Below are 18,660 nucleotides of genomic sequence, written 5' to 3' on the forward strand. Positions count from 1 at the left end.
AACATCATTAAATAAATTATCTGGTCATTCTTACGTTGCTGTTTGTGGGAGTTGGCTGCGTGCAAATTGGCTGCCATGTTTCCTACATTACAACGGTGACTACACTTCGAAAAGTACTTCATTGGCCGTAAAGTGCTTTCAACGCCTGGTAGTCGTGAAAGACGCTATATAAATGCAAGTCGTTCTTTTGTTTCACACTGAAGCCTTATAGCCAACAGATAGAGCACAGTTACATTCCTTCATTTGGAAGTTGATTCATACTTGAGGCCAGGGAGGAAATGCCAGTGTGCTAATTTACTTGTCCCTTCTGCTTCCATAATATTTGGCTATTTCCAGAGAAAAGCACCAGATATTCATCAAGATCAGGGATCATTATAAATCTAGCAATTTGTTGACATCTGTAATTAATCTGTTAATTACAGCAATACATTGTTTAATACATGTTCTTATAAACAGAAAATCTGCTGTCCTTACCCGGTCTGGCCTTTAAGTAACTCCAGACCCACAGCAATGCAGTTGATACTTAACTGCCCTCTGAAATGGCACTCAGTTGTACCAAACCGCTACGAAAAACATTAATATGAATAAAACTGGATGGATCACCCGGAATCCATCTCGGCACTGACTTCCGACATGATAACGGCACACCCAGTCGATCCTGCAAAGTCCTCCTCACTAACATCTGGGGACGTGCCAAAATTGGGAGGGCTGTCCCCCAGACTAGTCAAGCAACAGCCTGATATAGTCATAGAGAATCATATCTTTCACCCAGACTCCTCCATCACCATCCCTGGGTACGTCCTGTCCCACCGGCAGGACATACTCGCCACGGGTGGCAGCACAGTGGTATACAGTCGGGAGGGAGTGGCCCTGGGAGTCCTCAACACTGTCTCCCGACCCTATGAAGTCTAATGGGCTTCAGGTCAAGCATGGGCCAAGGAACCTCCTGCTGATTACCACCTACCACCTCCCTCAGGTGAAGAATCAGTACTGCTCCATGTTGAACACCACTTGGAAGAAGCACTGAGTTCAGAATGTACTCTGAGTGCAGGATTTCAATGTCATCACCAAGAGTGGCTCGGTAGCAACACTACTGACCGAGCTGGCCGAGTCATGAAGGACGTTGTCATGTATTCAACTATCATTGTAACCCATGTTTAAGCTGACCTAAGTTGTACACCTTGAGAACATTGACCACAAGGGGGTGAACTTGTGGGAGACACTCCTAACCTGGACTTTCAGGTATAAAAAGGGAAGCTTCACCCAGCTTCATCACTTGAGATCTTGGTAATAAAGGTAACTGGTCACAGAGTGACCTTCTCTCAAGTATGGGCCTCGTGTACATTTATACTATATAGTAAGGACATATCATTGTCGACGAGAAACTGGGATTTAAACCACGCGAGCATGGCCACTAGCAGCACAGAAGAGAGGTACTGTGTTGGTGATGATTGGGACGACTTTATTGAGAGACTACAACAAAGTTTTGTCATTAAGGAATGGTTGGGACCGGATTCGGCCGACAAACGCAGGGCTCATCTGATGGTTTGTGGATCCAGAACGTACTCCCTGATGAAAAACCTTCTAGCGCCAGAGAAGCCGGTGGACAAGACGTTCGAAGAGTTCAGTAAGTTGATCGGAGAACACCTTAAACCGGCGGCGAGAAGGGCAAAGCGTTCCTGACTTTGTGGCAGATCTCCGGCGACTGGCGAGCCTATGTAAGTTCCCAGATGCATGCAGAGCGGAGATGCTGCAAGAATTTTTTATTGAGGGCATCTGGCATGCTGAGGTGTTCAGTAAACTGATTGAGACAAAAGACTTGACCTTGGAAGCGGCGGCTCTGATAGCCAGACATTTATCTCAGGGGAGGAAGAGACCAGAATGATGTATGACAAAAATCTTGGCTCAAATGCGGTAAACGACCAGGGAGTCAACATTGTTAATGCAGCACACAGTTCTCTAGGCAGACAAGGGCAATCGGACATGCCCCAGCATGTAGTCAAACCCAAAGGGGGAATTCAACAGAGACGATGGCTAGCTGAACGGCGATTCATGCCAACGCAATGGACAATGCGGCCAGTAATGGGGACATCAACACCTGTTAATGGTGCGCTTAAAGACAATTACAGAGACAGCCAGAGACGATCGACTGGTAATGGACCTTTTGTTTCCAACAACGGGGCCTCCAGCTCATGCTGGAGGTGTGGAGGCAAACACCCAGCCAGAGCTTGCAGGTATCAGCAATATACCTGCAGAAACTACAACGTCAGCAGTCACTTGGCACGTATGTGCAGGAAGCCTGCAGCCAGGTTGATGTACGAGCAGGATGGGCCAAATGTAAGCCCTACGAGGCCAAATGAATACTGGGGGAAATCGCTGGAAACGAGTTCTTGTGGAGCACATATACAGTTCATACACCAGGATGCCACCGATAATGATGAAAGTACTCCTCAATGGCATCCCAGTATTAATGGAGCTAGACACGGAGGCCAGCCAGTCCCTGATGAGTATCAAACAGTTCAAAAGGTTGTGGGTGTCCAAGGCCAGGAGGCCAAAATTATTCCCGATTGACGCACAGCTACGGACATATACAAAGGAGATCATTCCGGTGCTAGGCAGCGCCACGGTAGTCGTGACCCACAAAGATTCGGAGAACAGGTTGCCACTCTGGATTGTCCCGTGGTCGGTCCCGCACTACTGGGGAGTAGTTGGCTTGCTGTCATGAAAATGGAGCGATGTCAATACAATTTCTTCTGTGGAGCGAATATCATGCTCACAGGTCCTGGATAAATTTGACTCATTATTTTAACCCAGCATCGGCACTTTCATGGGGGCCAAGATAATGATTCACATAAACCCGGATGCCAGGCCAGTACACCACAAGGCCAGAGTGGTGCCGTACGTGATGCGGGAAAAGATAGAATGCGAATTGGACCTCCTGCTGAGGGAAGGCATCATCTCACCAGTCGAATTCAGTGACTGGGCGAGTCCGATCATGCCGATGCTCAAGGCAGATGAGTCGGTCAGGATATGTGGCGATTACAAGGCCACCATCAATCGGGTATCACTCCAAGACCAGTACCCGCTACCAAAAGTGGAGGACCTCTTTGCGACGCTATCCGGTGGCAAACTTTTTTCAAAATTTGACCCGACCTCAGCTTACATGACTCAGGAGTTGGCGAGTGAGTCGAAAAAGCTGACCACCATCACGACACACAAGGGTTGTTTGAGTACAACAGATGTCCGTTCGGGATTGGTTCGGCCGCCGCGATCTTTCAGCGAAATATGGAAAGCCTCCTCAAATCGATTCCAAGGGCGGTGGTTTTTCAAGGCGACATCCTCATCACGGGTCATGATACTGAAGAACACCTCCACAACCTGGAGGAGGTGCTACGCAGACTGGACTGGGTAGGGCTGCGACTGAAAAAGGCGAAGTGCGTCTTCTTAGCTCCAGAGGTAGAATTCCTGGGGAGGAGGGTACCAGCAGACGGGATCAGACCCACTGCGTCCAAAACGGAAGTGATCCAGAGAGCACCCAGACTCCGTAACACGACGGAGCTGCGTTCGTTCCTGGGGCTCCTGAACTATTTTGGTAACTTTCTTCCCAAATTGAGCACACTGTTAGAGCTGCTACACATGCTCCTATGCAAAGGTCACAATTGGGTCTGGGGGGACAGCCAGGAAAGGGCTTTTGATAGAGCACGCAACTTGTTATGCTCCAACAAACTGTTAACGTTATATGACTCGTGTAAGAAACTTGTTCTAACGTGCGATGCGTCGTCCTATGGGGTCGGTGTGTGTTGCAGCATGTGAATGCCAATGGTCAGTTACAGCCAGTAGCTTATACCTCCAGAAGTCTGTCCCAGGCAGAAAGGAGCTATGGGATGGTAGAAAAGGAAGCACTAGCATGTGTATATGTAGTGAAAAAAAATGCACCAGTACCAGTTTGGCAGGAAATTTGAGCTGGAGACAGATCACAAACCCTTAACGTCCCTTTTGGCCGACAACAAAGCCACAAATGCGAAAGCATCAGCCCGCATACAGAGGTGGGCACTTACGTTAGCCGCCTATGACTACACAATTCGGCACAGACTGGGCACTGAAAACTGCGCCGATGCACTCAGCAGGCTTCCACTAGCCACCACTGAGGGGGCAACTGAGCATGATGCTGAGATGGTCATGGCTGTTGAAGCTTTCGAAAGCGAAGGCTCACCTGTGACAGCCCGTCAGATTAAAGTCCGGACAAATAAAGACCCACTACTGTCTTTAGTTAAGAAATGTGTCCTGAATGGGGACTGGGCAGCCACGCATGGGGCATGCCCTGAGGAATTTAAACCGTTTCATCGGCGCAAGGATGAATTCTCTATTCAGGCCGATTGCCTACTGTGGGGAAACCGAGTAGTCATGCCCCAGAGGGGCAGAGAGGTGTTTATCAGAGAACTTCACAATGAGCACTCGGGCATTGTCATGATGAAGGCAATTGCCAGGTCACACATTTGGTGACCAGGGATAGATGTCGACCTGGAACTTTGTGTTTGCAGGTGCAACACGTGTGCTCAGCTGAGCAACATACCCAGGGAAGCCCCCCTTAACCCCTGGTCCTGGCCCGCCAAGCCATGGTCACACATCCATGTGGACTACACAGGTCCTTTCATGGGAAAAATGGTTTTGGTTGTAGTAGATGCCTACTCCAAATGGATTGAGTGTGCAATTTTAGATTCAAGCACATCCTCTGCCACGGTAGAAAGTCTACGGGCAATGTTCGCTGCCCATGGTCTACCGGATGTCTTGGTCAGTGACAATGGCCCGTGCTTCACAAGCACTGAATTCCAGGACTTCATGGCAGGCAATGGAATCAACCATGTTAGAACGGCACCGTTCAAGCCGGCCTCAAACGGCCAGGAGGAACGAGCAGTGCAGATAATCAACAGGGGATGCTCAAAATCCAAGGGGGTTCCCTACAAAGCCGCTTATCACGCCTCCTGTTGGCTAATAGATCCCAACCACACTCGCTCACAGGGGTTCCACTCGTAGAGCTGCTAATGAAAAGTACGTTCAAAACCAGGTTATCCCTTATACACCCTACTATGAAAGAAATTGTTGAGAGCAGGCGTCAGTCACAATGTGACTACCATGACAGGAATGCGAGGACGTGATGTATTAATGTCAATGACCCTATTTTTGTCCTTAATTACGCTGCAGGGCCCAAATGGCTTGCAGGCACTGTGATTGCCAAAGAGGGGAATAAGGTTTTGGTAGTTAAACTTACCAATGGATAAATCTGCCGCAAACACGTGGATCAAACTAAAAGGAGGTTCAGCAACCCCATAGAAGAAGCAGGGGAAGAACACGACGTAGAGTTTACTCCACCACAGGTCACCGAACACCGGAACCAAGTGGAGGAGAGCCCAGTCACTGTGGGCAGTCCGGACAGGCCTGAGGCACCACAAACAGCAGACACTCAGGCCAGCGCCCAACAACCGGAGCCCCAACTCAGGCACTCTACAAGGGAACGTAAACCACCAGAGAGACTTAACCTGTGATCCCAATAAGACTTTGGAGGGGAGGTGATGTCATGTATTCAACTATCATTGTACCCATGTATAAGCTGACCTAAGATGTATACCTTGAGAACATTGACCACAAGGGGGTGAACTTGTGGGAGACACTCCTAACCTGGACTTTTAGGTATAAAAGGGGACGCTCCACCCACCTTCATTACTTGAGGTCTTGGTAATAAAGGTAACTGGTCACAGAGTGACCTTCTCTCAAGTATGGGCCTCATGTGCATTCATACTGTATAGTAAGGACATATCAGACTTTGCTGCCAGAATGGGCCTGCTGCAGGTGGTGGGAAAACCAACACAAGGGAAAAACCTATTTGACCTTGTCCTCACCAAACTACGTGTCACAGATGCATCTGTTCATGACAGTATTAGTAGCAGAGACCACCAAACAGTACTTGTGGAAATTAAGTCACATCTTATGCTAAATTTATATCAAACCTTGGTTAGACCTCACTTGGAATACTGCGTACAGTTCTGGTCGCCATATTATAAAAAGGATACAGAGGCATTGGAGAGGGTGCAGAGAAAATATGAAGGTATACCTATCAGGAAAGGATGAACTAGCTGGTTCTCTTTTCTCTTGAAAAAAGAAGGCTGAGGGGTGACCAAATAGAGGTATTTAAAATTATGAAAGGTTTTGCTAGAGTAGATACAGACAGAATGTTTCCACTTGTGGGGAAGAGCAAAACTAGAGGCCATCAATATAAGACAGTCACGACAAAATCAAATAGGGAATTCGAAGAAACTTCTTTACCCAGAGTGATTTCCTTATTTAAGGAAGGATATACTTGCATTGGAGGTAGTTCATAGAAGGTTCACGAGGTTGATTCCTGAGATGAAGGGGTTGACTTATGAAGAAAGGTTGAGTAGGTTGGGCCTATACACTTGGAGTTAGAAGAATGAGAGATGATCTTATTGAAATATATAAGAGAGTGAGGGGGCTCGACAAGGTAGATGCAGAGAGGATGTTTCATTCACGGAGAATCTAGAAGTAGAGGGCATAATTTAAGAATAAGGGGTCGGCCATTTAAAACTGAGATGAGAAAAAATTTCTTCTCTCAGAGAGTCGTAAATCTGTGGAATTCTCTGCCTCAGAGAGCTGTGGAGGCTGGGTTACTGAATATATTTAAGGTGGAGAGAAACATATTTTTGAACGATAAGGAAGTGAAGGGAGAGAAATGGAGCTGAGCCCAAGATCAGACCAACCATGATCTTATTAAATGGCGGAGCAGGCTCGAGGGGCCAATGGTCGACTCCTGTTCCTATTTCTTATGCTCTTATATTCTTATGTTAAAATGTGGAACTTGCTACCACAGGGAGTGGTTGAAGCAAATAGTACAGATGCATTTAAGGGGCAGTTAAATAAGCATATGAGGGAGAAGGGAATCGAGAGTTATGTTGATAGAGTTAGATGAGGAAAGAAATGAGTCGGCTCGAGTGGAACATAAATGCCAGCATAGACTGGTTGGACTAGTTGAAAGGCATATCAACACTTCCCACATATTTTCATTGAACTGTATTTCTCAGGTTATCCTAACTATGTTTGATGATATTTTATTCCCTAAATGAAAAAAAATTGTTTTTCAAGTCCCAGGTGGCCTTTAGTGTTCTAATGCCAAACTTCCACTGCACTAAATGGATGCAAGTTTATCAGCAGCAGGAGCATAAAGCCATGGGAGCAAAACAGATGTGTACATACTCTGACCCCTGATTCTTTGCTTCCACCAAATGGGTTTTTATACTTGCAAGTAAAGACAAGAGTAAGATTATTCAGAATTTATACCACATACCAAGCACATAATAGGAACAATTGGTGTTTATTGTTGCAGTGGCATTGTTGTTATTTGCATAAGCTTTTTCATTTCATATAAAAACTTCAGGCAGGAATTATTAGTAAAGTTCCCATATGTATAGGAATTAACTGGACGCACATAAAAATAGTGCCGATAATAAGATAATGTGTATGAAAAAATGAAGCCTATTTTTATATATACATTTGTACATTTGTGCTTATCAAGGTACTCATGCTTGGGAATTGAACACCTTTCTAATTTTGACAACAGGTTCAGTATAAATCACTCCTATATCAAATGTAGCACAGCCCGAAAAACTGTAAAAGTTCCCGCTAATCCAACAATTTGCTTTACAATCTCACTTACGTTCCACTTCCCACAACAGATAATTTTACGGTTTCACTCAATGATATTCCCAACCTAGCACCATTTACTTTCCCTCTCTAACTTCTCTTTCAGTGGACTCTTGCATTGTTGCAATAAAGTTCAACTCAAGCTTCAAGAACAGTGTCATGTCTTGCTGTTGAGCGCTGTGCAGTCATTTGGTCTTAGCATAGAATCGTAGAATCATACAGCACAGAAAGAGGTCGTTTGGCCCATTGTGCCTGTATCAACTCTTTGAAAGAACTACCCAATTCATTGCAATTCCTTGCACTTTCCCCATAGCCCTGCAATTTTTGCAAGTATATATCCACATGACTTCAGTAGCTTCAGACCTTAGAAACACTCACCATTTTCTTCTTAGTAATGCGCACTGGTGATGCAGAAGGGATCTGCCAATGTCCAGGAGAAGGTGAAATGGGTTAACATTTGGGTTGGAGACCCTTCATCAGTGCATATCATTTGACGGAGGGTGGGGGTTGCGAGGGTTCTGAGCCCATGGTGTGGAGTCGTTCTTTTTCTCTTTATGTGATTGACAGATCCACTGTGTTTGGCTTGCATTTTCTGTTTTAATTTAATATCTGTGGCACTCGCAACCTTCTTTCTATCTCTTGTTTCATTATTTCACAAGATCGCAAGATAATTGCAGATGAGGAAGGCTATTACAGTGGGAAAAGGACAAGAGGACATAGTGAAAGGTAGCTTTAGGACTGAGGTCAGCAAGTTTTTCTTGACACAGAGAATGCCCAACACTTGGAATGAACCTTTGGGCAGGGTGGTGAAGGCAGAAAGCCTGCAATTATTTAAGAAACAACAAGTTGGAGGGAGTGTAAGGTTGTTCTATTAAGGAGTGTATTAAGGTGAGCCGAATGGTCTTCCTCATCCGTAAACAAAAATACAGGAAGACATAAACAGGCTTGCAGAGTGGACGAATAGATGACAAATTAAAATCAATATAGCAAAGTGTGAGTTTTCTTGGAAGGTAAGAAATTTAAAGGAGCAGAGGAGCAAAGAGATCTAATTCACTAAGAGTAGCCACACAAATTAATAAGGCCATAAATGGTAGTCGCGACCTGACCTGGGTGGGAACAGAGGAGGAGCAGCAGTAGCCAGCCATCGCAGGGAACAGCGGGAGCAGCTCAGAAGGGGTGACAAGGGAGAACAGGGCTACCAAATTCAATGTCACAGGAAGGCAGGGAAGTGATTGGTTGGTGAGTTTCTCTCTCTCTCTTTTCTTGCTTTAAATTAAGGACCTTAAATTAGGGGCCGAGATTAATAACTAAAAACGAAATCTAATTAATTAAATAGATTATAGATGGCAGGGCATGCAATGTGCCACTGCTGCAACATGTGGAAGCTGGTGGATACTATTGAGGTCCACGGCGACCAAATCTGCAGCAAGTATCTGCAGCTCGAGGAACTTTGGCTCCGTGTTGATGATCTGGAATCCGAGCTGCAGACACTACGACACATCAGGGAGGGGGAGAGTTACCTGGACGCCGTGATCCAGGAGCTAGTCACAGCAATTAGATTAATTAATTCAAATTTGATCCGCGATCAGGGACAAGAGGGTGTGACTAGGAATGAGGAAGGTATAGGGACTCAGGGTGGAGTGATGGAGGAACGAACCAGGGAGCAGGCTATCTTAGATCTGGTACGGTGTAATGAGACAGGATTAATAAATGATCTCCTAATAAAGGATCCTCTAGGAATGAGTGACCATGGGCCCGAACTTGGTCAAAGCCAAGGCCCGCCCAATCTTGGTGGCAGCGGGGCGGGAGCTCTCAGTCTCAGCGGCAAATGCTTCCGAGGATTGAGTTGGGCCCAGTGAGGGGAACACTGAAAAATAAAAGCATTCACGAGAAAAAAAACACCAGAACATCTTCAAGGGACCCCCATACTGGTAAAATGCTGAAAGAAAATTTAAAACATGTTCACTAACCATTTTTTGTAGGTCTTCTTACTTACCATCGGGGTTAGACCTGCCTCCACACAGCAGTCCTTCCCCCTGCTGCCGCCAACTCCAGCCAAATCCAGCCTGCACCAATATGGCAGCACAGCGGGCGGGAGGTCATTTACGCGACTTGGCCGTCAACGGCTGACAGCGGGTGATTCCAAGCGATACCCACCTCCTGCCAGAAGCAGACCAAGTGGAATTTTTCACCGAGGGGAGACCGCCAAAAACACTCGGCGGCAGCAGGCGGTAGTGGGCAGTAAGGTCAACAATTTTGGGCCCCATAACATGGTTGAATTTCAAATTCAGTTGGAGGATGAGAAAGTTGGTTCTCAAACCAGTGTCCTAAGCTTAAGTAAGGGTGACTGCAAAGATATGAGGGCAGAGTTGGCTAAAGTTGATTGGGAAAATAGATTAAAGTATGGGGCGGTTGATGAGCAGTGGCAGACATTTAAGGAGATATTTCATAACTCTCAAGAAAAATATATCTCAATGAGAAGGAAAGACTGTAAGAGAAGGGATAACCATCCGTGGCTAACTAAGGAAATAAGGGATGATATCAAATTAAAAACAAAGGCATACAATGTGGCCAAGACTAGTGGGAGGCCAGAGGATTGGGAACATTTTAAAAGCCAGCAAAGAACGACTAAAAAAATAATAAAGAGAGGGAAGATATATTATGAAAGTAAATTAGCGTGAAATATAAAAAGCAATAGTAAGAGTTTCTATAGGTACATAAACAGGAAAAGAGTGGCTAAAGTAAATGTTGGTCCCCTAGAGGATGAGACTGGGGAATTAATAATGGGGAACAGAGAAATGGCAGAGACGTTGAACAAATATTTTGTATCGGTCTTCACGGCAGAAGACACTAAAAACATCCCAATAGTGGATAATCAAGGTGCTATAGGGAGGGAGGAACTTAATACAATCACTATCACTAAAGAAGTAGTACTCAGTAAAATAATGGGACCAAAGGTGGACAAGTCCCCTGTACCTGATGGCTTACATCCTAGAGTTGTAAAAGAAGTGGCTGCAGAGATAGTGGATGCATTAGTTGTAATATACCAAAATTCCTGGATTCTGGGGAGGTCCCAGCGGATTGGAAAACCGCAAATGTAACACCCCATTTAAAAAAGGAGGCAGATAAAAAGCAGGTAACTATAGACCAGTTAGCCTAAATGCTGGAGTCCATTATTAAGGAAGCAGTAGCGGGACATTTAGAAAATCGTAATGCAATCAAGAAGAGTCAGCATGGATTTATGAAGGGGAAATCATGTTTGACAAATTTGCTGGAGTTCTTTGAGGATGTAACGAACATGGTGGAAAAAGGGGAACCAGTGGATGTGGTGTATTTGGATTTCCAGAAGGCATTCGATAAGGTGCCACATAAAAGGTTACTCCACAAGATAAAAGTTCACAGGGTTGGGGGCAATATATTAGCATGGATAGAGGATTGGCTAACTAACAGAGAACAAAGAGTCAGGATAAATGGGTCATTTTCCGGTTAGCAAATAATAACTAGTGGGGTGCCGCAGGGATCGGTGCTGATATTTACAATCTATATTAATGACTTGGATGAAGGGACCGAGTGTAATGTAGCCAAGTTTGCTGATGATACAAAGATGGGTGGGAAAGCAAATTGTGAGGAGGACACAAAAAATCTGCAAAGGGATATAGACAGGCTAAGTGAGTGGGCAAAAATTTGGCAGATGGAGTATAATGTGGGAAACTGTGAGGTTATCCACTTTGGCAGAAAAAATAGAAAAGAGAATTATAATTTAAATGGAGAAAAATTGCAAAGTTGCAAAGTACTGAAGTACAGTGGTGAGGTAGAGCTGGGTGTCGACAGTGTACGTATGTCAGAGGAACAGAGAGTTTGACCCAGCAACGATGAAGGATCGACAATATACTTCAAAATCAGGATGGTGTGTGACTTGGAGGGGAACTTGGAGGTGATGCTGTTCCCATGCGCCTGCTGCCCTTGTCCTTCTAGGTGATAGAGGTCACAGGTTTGGGAGATGCTTTGGCAAGTTGCTGCAGTGCATCTTGTAGATGGTACACACTGCAGCCACAGTGCGCCAGTGGTGGAGGGAGTGAAGGTGGTGGATGGGGTGCCGATCAAGCGGGCTGCTTTGTCCTGGATGGTGTTGAGCTTCTTGAGTGTTGTTGGAGCTGCACTCATCCAGGCAAGTGGAGAGTATTCCATCACACTCCTGACTTGTGCCTTGTAGATGGCATAAAGTCTTTGAGGAGTCAGGAGTCAGAATGCTGTGAGCTCTGCAAGCCCTTTGATGGCCTCTACTGGGCCATTGGGGCTAAGGGATGCCGTGGCTACAGTGCCGCACCGAAACAGAGAGCCGGGCTGCACGATCACGGCCCGGGCCCCGCGACATTGCTGGGCAGTGGCCCAAACGGTAGGGGGGGGGGGGGGGAAGATAAAATGGCAGCACGCAGCGCAGCGCACCTCCCCTTTAATTTTCCCCGGTTCGCGACCTATGAGGCTGGCGTGGGCATCACCCACAGTGGCCTGATGGGGCGCTGGCCAATTTCCGCTGCGGGACCACCGTAGGGCGAAAAGCGGTCACGGCTGCCCAGGGCGCTCCATTCGCACCTCCGCTAACTCCCACGCGATTTTGCAGGAGGCGGTAGTACCTTCTTTGACACCCCCCCCCCCCCGCCCCCACCCCCCCACCGGGCAAAAACACTTTTGCGCCCCGTTAGTGCCCCCGGAGGCGCTAGCGGGAAGGACACACTAGGGGAATTCTGGCCCCCAAGAATTTAAAATTGCCACTAAGTGGGAAGGTAGAGAGGTTAAGAGAATATTCTCGTATTTAGAGGTTAGTTGGAGCATGGAATGCTTTGGTACAAGGAGTGGTGGGGACGGTGATGGTTGCGTCATTTAAAGAAAAATTCAACAAGTATTTGAAGCAGTGGAAGATACAAGGCCATGGAAAGCGAACGGGACAACGATATAAGTTTTGGATTGCTGTGACAAAGACACAATGGGCTGAATGAATGAAATGGGTGCTTAGAGGGTCCAAGAGCCACAAGCAATGCAAGAGGAGATAATTTTACATATTTAACATAGTGGATCCTCTGTAATATTGCTCATAGACAAACGTATTTTAAAAACTTGTAAAAATCATGGGAGAGTAAAGGACCATAAAACAATCAGCACTCCATCTGGTTTCTCCCAAATATCTCTCAATTCCACTCCCTCAAATATCCCCTTCTCCCTTAAATATTTATATCTATCCCCCTGGGCTTTCCAATCCACCACCTCTGTGTAAAGTAATTGAATCGAAACATTTACTCTCCTCAGCCGAGCTTGTATATCTCCTGGTTCTAGTGTTTCTGACAATCATGAACACACTATCAGGATTCAAATTGTCCATTACTTTAAGAATCATGATTAATGTCTCTTGTGGGCCTTCTCTTCTCCAGAGTAAACAATACCAGGTTTCTCAACCTTCCCTCAGCTCGCCACAAATTAGGAATCAGTTTCGTTGCCCTTTCTGCATTATGCTCAAAGCCTGGATATCCTAAGTGGGATTTCCTTTCCTGGTCCCAGTCCTGCTGCAACTTTGATGAGGTGTGGCTTTACCTATCCTGCTATGTTCAGAATAAATCCACAGGACTGTGTTGTAAACTCAAACGGTTGTGACCTTGGTCTCTTTATTCAGACTCCTGAGTGCAGAAGCAGCATGGTGAATCATCTTTTATACCTGCTTGCCTCAGGGTGCACAGGTGACCCTTAGTTCTCCCACAGGTGTGCCCCCTAGTGGCAAGTCTTACATATTGGTGAGGTTTACATACAAACATAACATCACTCCCCCCCAAAGTCTTATGTACAAGTTATTTGCAAGTTGAGGCAATCTGGCGCCTTGCATCCCTGGGTCAATCGCCTGAGTTGAGTTCATCCTCGAGGTTGACGGTGAGGTCAATTGTGTTAGTGGGTCGCTGGGGGCCAGATCCTTTCACAGTGGTTCCTGGTTATCTGTAGTTCGCAGTTTGGTCTGGTCCAAATGCTTTCTGTGTTTGCCCAGTACATGGTTTGACAATCAAATGCTCCATTTTCATCACACACACTCCATTCCCCCCTTTGGCTACTACAGTGCTAGCAGCCCATCTGGGAGCCTGAACATGGTCTACATCATTTATTCTGATGTCGTGTGGAGGAGCAGTGCGATCATGGTACATTCTCTGCTGAAAGCAAACAGAAGGTTAGGTTCTGAGTGATTCTGTCCGGTGACTACATGGCACCCGGGATAGACGGGTCTGTAGGGAGTCTACCGTGACACCTATGGTGCTTGGCTTTGTGATTTGGGCTGCCCGCTCCAGACTATTGTCACTGACCCTAAGGTCTGGCAAGCCCAGGATGGCCAATATGGCCTTGAGACTTTCAGTAGTGGCGGGAAGCCGCGTGGTCCCGTGGATCCTGGGCCATGGTATGGAGGCCCCAGACCACCGACTGTGTATAGCCTCCCTGCCTTTCTTTGCAACATTGCAGGGTTGCCCCATAGGGGCCAATCTGATGGGATGAGCCTTTTGTCGTTGCAACAGATAAGCTGCAACATCCCGTCTAGCGGTTCACCGTTGGCAGGTGTTAACATGGGATCCTGGCTAGTCAAGGTCATGACTGGGGGGCCGTTACGGTTGACCCTTCGCTTTCTAGCACTTCCATGACAACGAGTAGGTCTGCAGGCTGCGCCGCTTCCACCGTGGTAACGGTAGTTGGTGGGCAACGGTAACCAACTGAGGGCATTAGTGCCATTCTCAGTGCCTGGCCGGTGGCAGATCATGTTACAGTGCACAGTGTTAGACATGCTTGAAACAATGCATCGATAATGGTGCCTTTGCTCTCCAAAAACTGTGGGATGGGCAGCTTGTCTGACTCGGGCAAATATTGGGACACTCTTTGGTATGTCTCTTTTGTCCCGTGAGCCCAGGCTACTGCCTTGGTTAACTTATTGGATACATGTACAACTGGTTGGGGCTCGCCCGCTACTTTGGCTTGCTGCACAACACGCCCGACCCCGTGTGATAACACATCACTTGCTACAAGTACTTTGTCAGATACATATACGACCGGTTGGTGTTTGCCCACTACTTTGACTTGTTGTACGGTACCCCTGACCCCATATGAAAGTACATCATTGGCCGCGAAAGAACGCTTACATGGGTTACATAGTGCAAACACCTTATTGGAACGTAGTGGGTTCCTGGCCTTCTCAGCAGCCGCCCCTTTACCTTTGCCCCAAACCCAGTCGTCTTCCTTGCTGGGCAACACATACCTCTGTTTCGTTGCGATGACATCCCGTGGTCTGGACACTCTCTCTTCCCGAGGTCTGGATGCACTTTCGTCCCGTGGTCTGGATGCACTCTCATCCCGTAGTCTGCATGTTCATTCGTTCCGTGGTCTGGACGCACTCTCGTCCGTGTCCGTGATGCCGACTGCCGCGATCATCCTCCCCAGGGATTTACCTCTGGTGTCGGGAAGACGCATTCGGATCATTTCGGTCGGAGTCCCACTCTGCTTGGTAGACCTGAAGCCTCTTCCATCGCCGCGAAGAGGTCGTCGGCTTTGGGTGGTGGGTACCACACTTGTACCACTGCTCGGTTGATCTTCACCTCCTTGTGGTCATGATGAGTGGCCTGTGCCTTGGGGATCTGCAAATAGATCTGCACTTCGATGCCTGGTTCAACTGAAGATGGAGCTTTGCTCAGCCTTTGAGCAAGGGAGACATCATTCGCCGGAGAAGGTACACAGAGGTCTTCCCAGTTCCATCGAATCTTTCCCATCCACCTTCTGCCAAGCAGCATTAGCCCATCACCTGAAACAATCCACAGTGGTAAATCGTGCACCGCTCCCTCATGGGATACTCTTATGTCCACACTACCAATAACTGGTATCAGTTCCTTGGTGTAGATGCACAGCTTTGCCTGAATCGGGATCAGCTTGGGTCGTTGTGCTTTGTCGCCCCACAGCCTCTCGAATGCCTTCTGGCTCATAACTGATTGACTTGCCCCCATGTCTAATTACATGGAGACTGGAGTGCTGTTGAGTTCAGCTTTTAACATTATCGGAGGGCTTTTGGTGGTGAAGGTGTGTATCCCATATACTTCCTCTTCATCCTCAGGTTGAGTTGCCTCGCCTGCTCGTTCAGCGTGATCCTCGTTGGATCAGTCGTCCTCTCCTGACTCTGCACGTGGTGAGTCACAGGTCATTTGCACATTCGCTGGAGGTGCCCCATTGTTCCACAGCCTTTTCACACATAGGGCTTGAATCGACATTGATGAGCTCTTTGACTGCCCCCGCAGTGCCAACATGGTGCTAATGGATACGCAGTCACACCCCACAGCGGATTCTGAGTCACTCTAGTCCTAGGTCTGGCCTCTGCAGTCGTGCGGGCTCTGCTATGTACAGTTCTACCTGCTGAAAACGTTATTTTACGTACAATACTTGCCAGTGAACTTCGATTCTGTGAAGATATCTGTTTCGTGTTATCGCTCGTGAATATGAGGGCTATCGTGATGGCCTTGCTCAGATCTAGAGATTCGGCAGACAGCAGTTTGCGAAGAATGACCTCGTGGCCGATTCCAAGCATGAAAAAGTCCCGCAACATAGAAACATAGAAACATAGAAATTAGGTGGAGGAGTGGGCCATTCGGCCCTTCGAGCCTGCACCACCATTCAATAAGATCATGGCTGATCATTCAACCTCAGTACCACTTTCGTGCTTTCTCCCCATACCCCTTGATCCCTTTGGCCGTAAGCTATATCTAACTCCCTTTTGAATATATCTAACGAACTGGCCTCAACAACTTTCTGCGGTAGAGAATTCCACAGGTTAACCACTCTCTGAGTGAAGAAGTTTTTCCTCATCTAGGTCCTAAATAGTTACCCCTTATTCTTAGATGTGACCCCTGGTTCTGGAACTCCCCAGCAACGGGAACAATCTTCCTGCCTCTAACCTGTCCGATCACGTCAGAATTTTATATGCTTCTATGAGATCCCCTCTCATTCTTCTAAACTCCAGTGGCTACAAGCCCAGTTGATCCAGTCTCTCCTCATATGTCAGTCCTGCCATCCCAGGAATAAATCTGGTGAACTTTCACTGTACTCCCTCAATAGTAAGAACGTCCTTCCTCAGATTAGGGAACCAAAACTGAACACAATATTCCAGGTATGGCCTCACCAAGGCCCTGTACAACTGCAGTAAGACCTCCCTGCTCCTATACTCAAATCCTCTAGCTATGAAGGCCAACATGCCATTTGCCTTCTTCGCCGCCTGCTGTACCTGCATGCCAAACTTCAATGGCTGATGCACCATGACACCCAAGTCTCATTGCACCTCCCCTTTTCCAAATCTGTCACCATTCAGATAATATTCTGTCTTCCTGTTTTTGCCACCAAAGTGGATAATCTCACATTTATCCACATTATACTGCATCTGCCATGCATTTGCCCACTCACCTAACCTGTCCAAGTCACCCTGTAGTCTCTTAGCATCCTCCTCACAGCTCACACCGCCACCCAGTTTAGTGTCATCTGCAAACTTGGAGATATTACATTCAATTCCTTCATCTAAATCCTTGATGTATATTGTAAATAGCTGGGGTCCCAGCACTGAGCCCTGCGGCACCCCACTGGTCACTGCCTGCCATTCTGAAAAGGACTTGTTTATTCTGACTCTCTGCTTCCTGTCTGCCAACCAGTTCTCTATCCACGTCAATACATTATACCCAATACCATGTGCTTTAATTTTGCACACTAATCTCTTGTGTGGGATCTTGTCAAAAGCCTTTTGAAATTCCAAATACACCACATCCACTGGTTCTCCCTTGTCCACTCTGCTAGTTACATCCTCTCAAAATTCCAGAAGATTAGTCAAGCATGATTTCCCTTTCATAAATCCATGCTGACTGGGACCGATCCTGTCACTGCCTTCCAAATGCGTTGCTATTTCATCTTTAATAATTGATTCCAACATTTTCCCCACCACCGATGTCAGGCTAACCGGTCTATAATTACCCGTTTTCGCTCTCCCTCTTTTTTTAAAAAGTGCTGTTACATTAGCTACCCTCCAGTCCATAGGAACTGATCCAGAGTCAATAGAATGTTGGAAAATGATCACCAATGCATCCACTATTTCTAGGGCCACTTCCTTAAGTACTCTGGGATGAAGCCTATCAGGTTCTGGGGATTTATCGGCCTTCAATCCCATCAATTTCCCTAACACAATTTCCTGACTAATAAGGATTTCCTTCAGTTCCTTCTTTTCGCTAGACCCTCGGACCCCTAGTATTTCAGGAAGGTTATTTGTGTCTTCCTTAGTGAAGACAAATCCGAAGTATTTGTTCACTTGGTCTGCCATTTCTTTGTTCCCCATTATAAATTCACCTGATTCTGACTGCAAAGGACTTACGTTGGTCTTCACGAATCTTTTTCTCTTCACATATCTCTAGAAGCTTTTGCAGTCAGTTTTTATGTTCCCTGCAAGCTTCCTCTCATACCTTATTTTCCCCCTCCTAATTAGACCCTTTGTCCTTCTCTGCTGAATTCTAAATTTCTCCCAGTCCTCAGGCTTGCTGCTTTTTCTAGCCAATTATGCCTCTTCCTTGGATTTAGCACTATCCCTAATTTCCCTTGTTAGCCACGGTTGAGCCACCTTCCCCGTTTTATTTTTTACTCCAGACAGGGATGTACAATTGTTGAAGTTCATCTATGCAATCTATAAATGTCTTCCATTGTCTATCCACTGTCAACCCTTTAAGTATCATTTGCCAGTCTATCCTAGCCAATTCACATCTCATACCATCGAAGTTACCTTTCCTTAAGTTCAGGACCCTAGTCTCTGAATTAACACTGTCACGCTCCACCTTAATAAAGAATTCTTAATAGAGTGACCATATTATTATGGTCGCTTTTCCCCAGAGGGCCTCGCACAACAAGATTGCTAAT

Source organism: Pristiophorus japonicus, chromosome 11, assembly GCF_044704955.1.
Source record: "Pristiophorus japonicus isolate sPriJap1 chromosome 11, sPriJap1.hap1, whole genome shotgun sequence".
In the NCBI taxonomy this organism is placed as follows: domain Eukaryota; kingdom Metazoa; phylum Chordata; class Chondrichthyes; family Pristiophoridae; genus Pristiophorus; species Pristiophorus japonicus.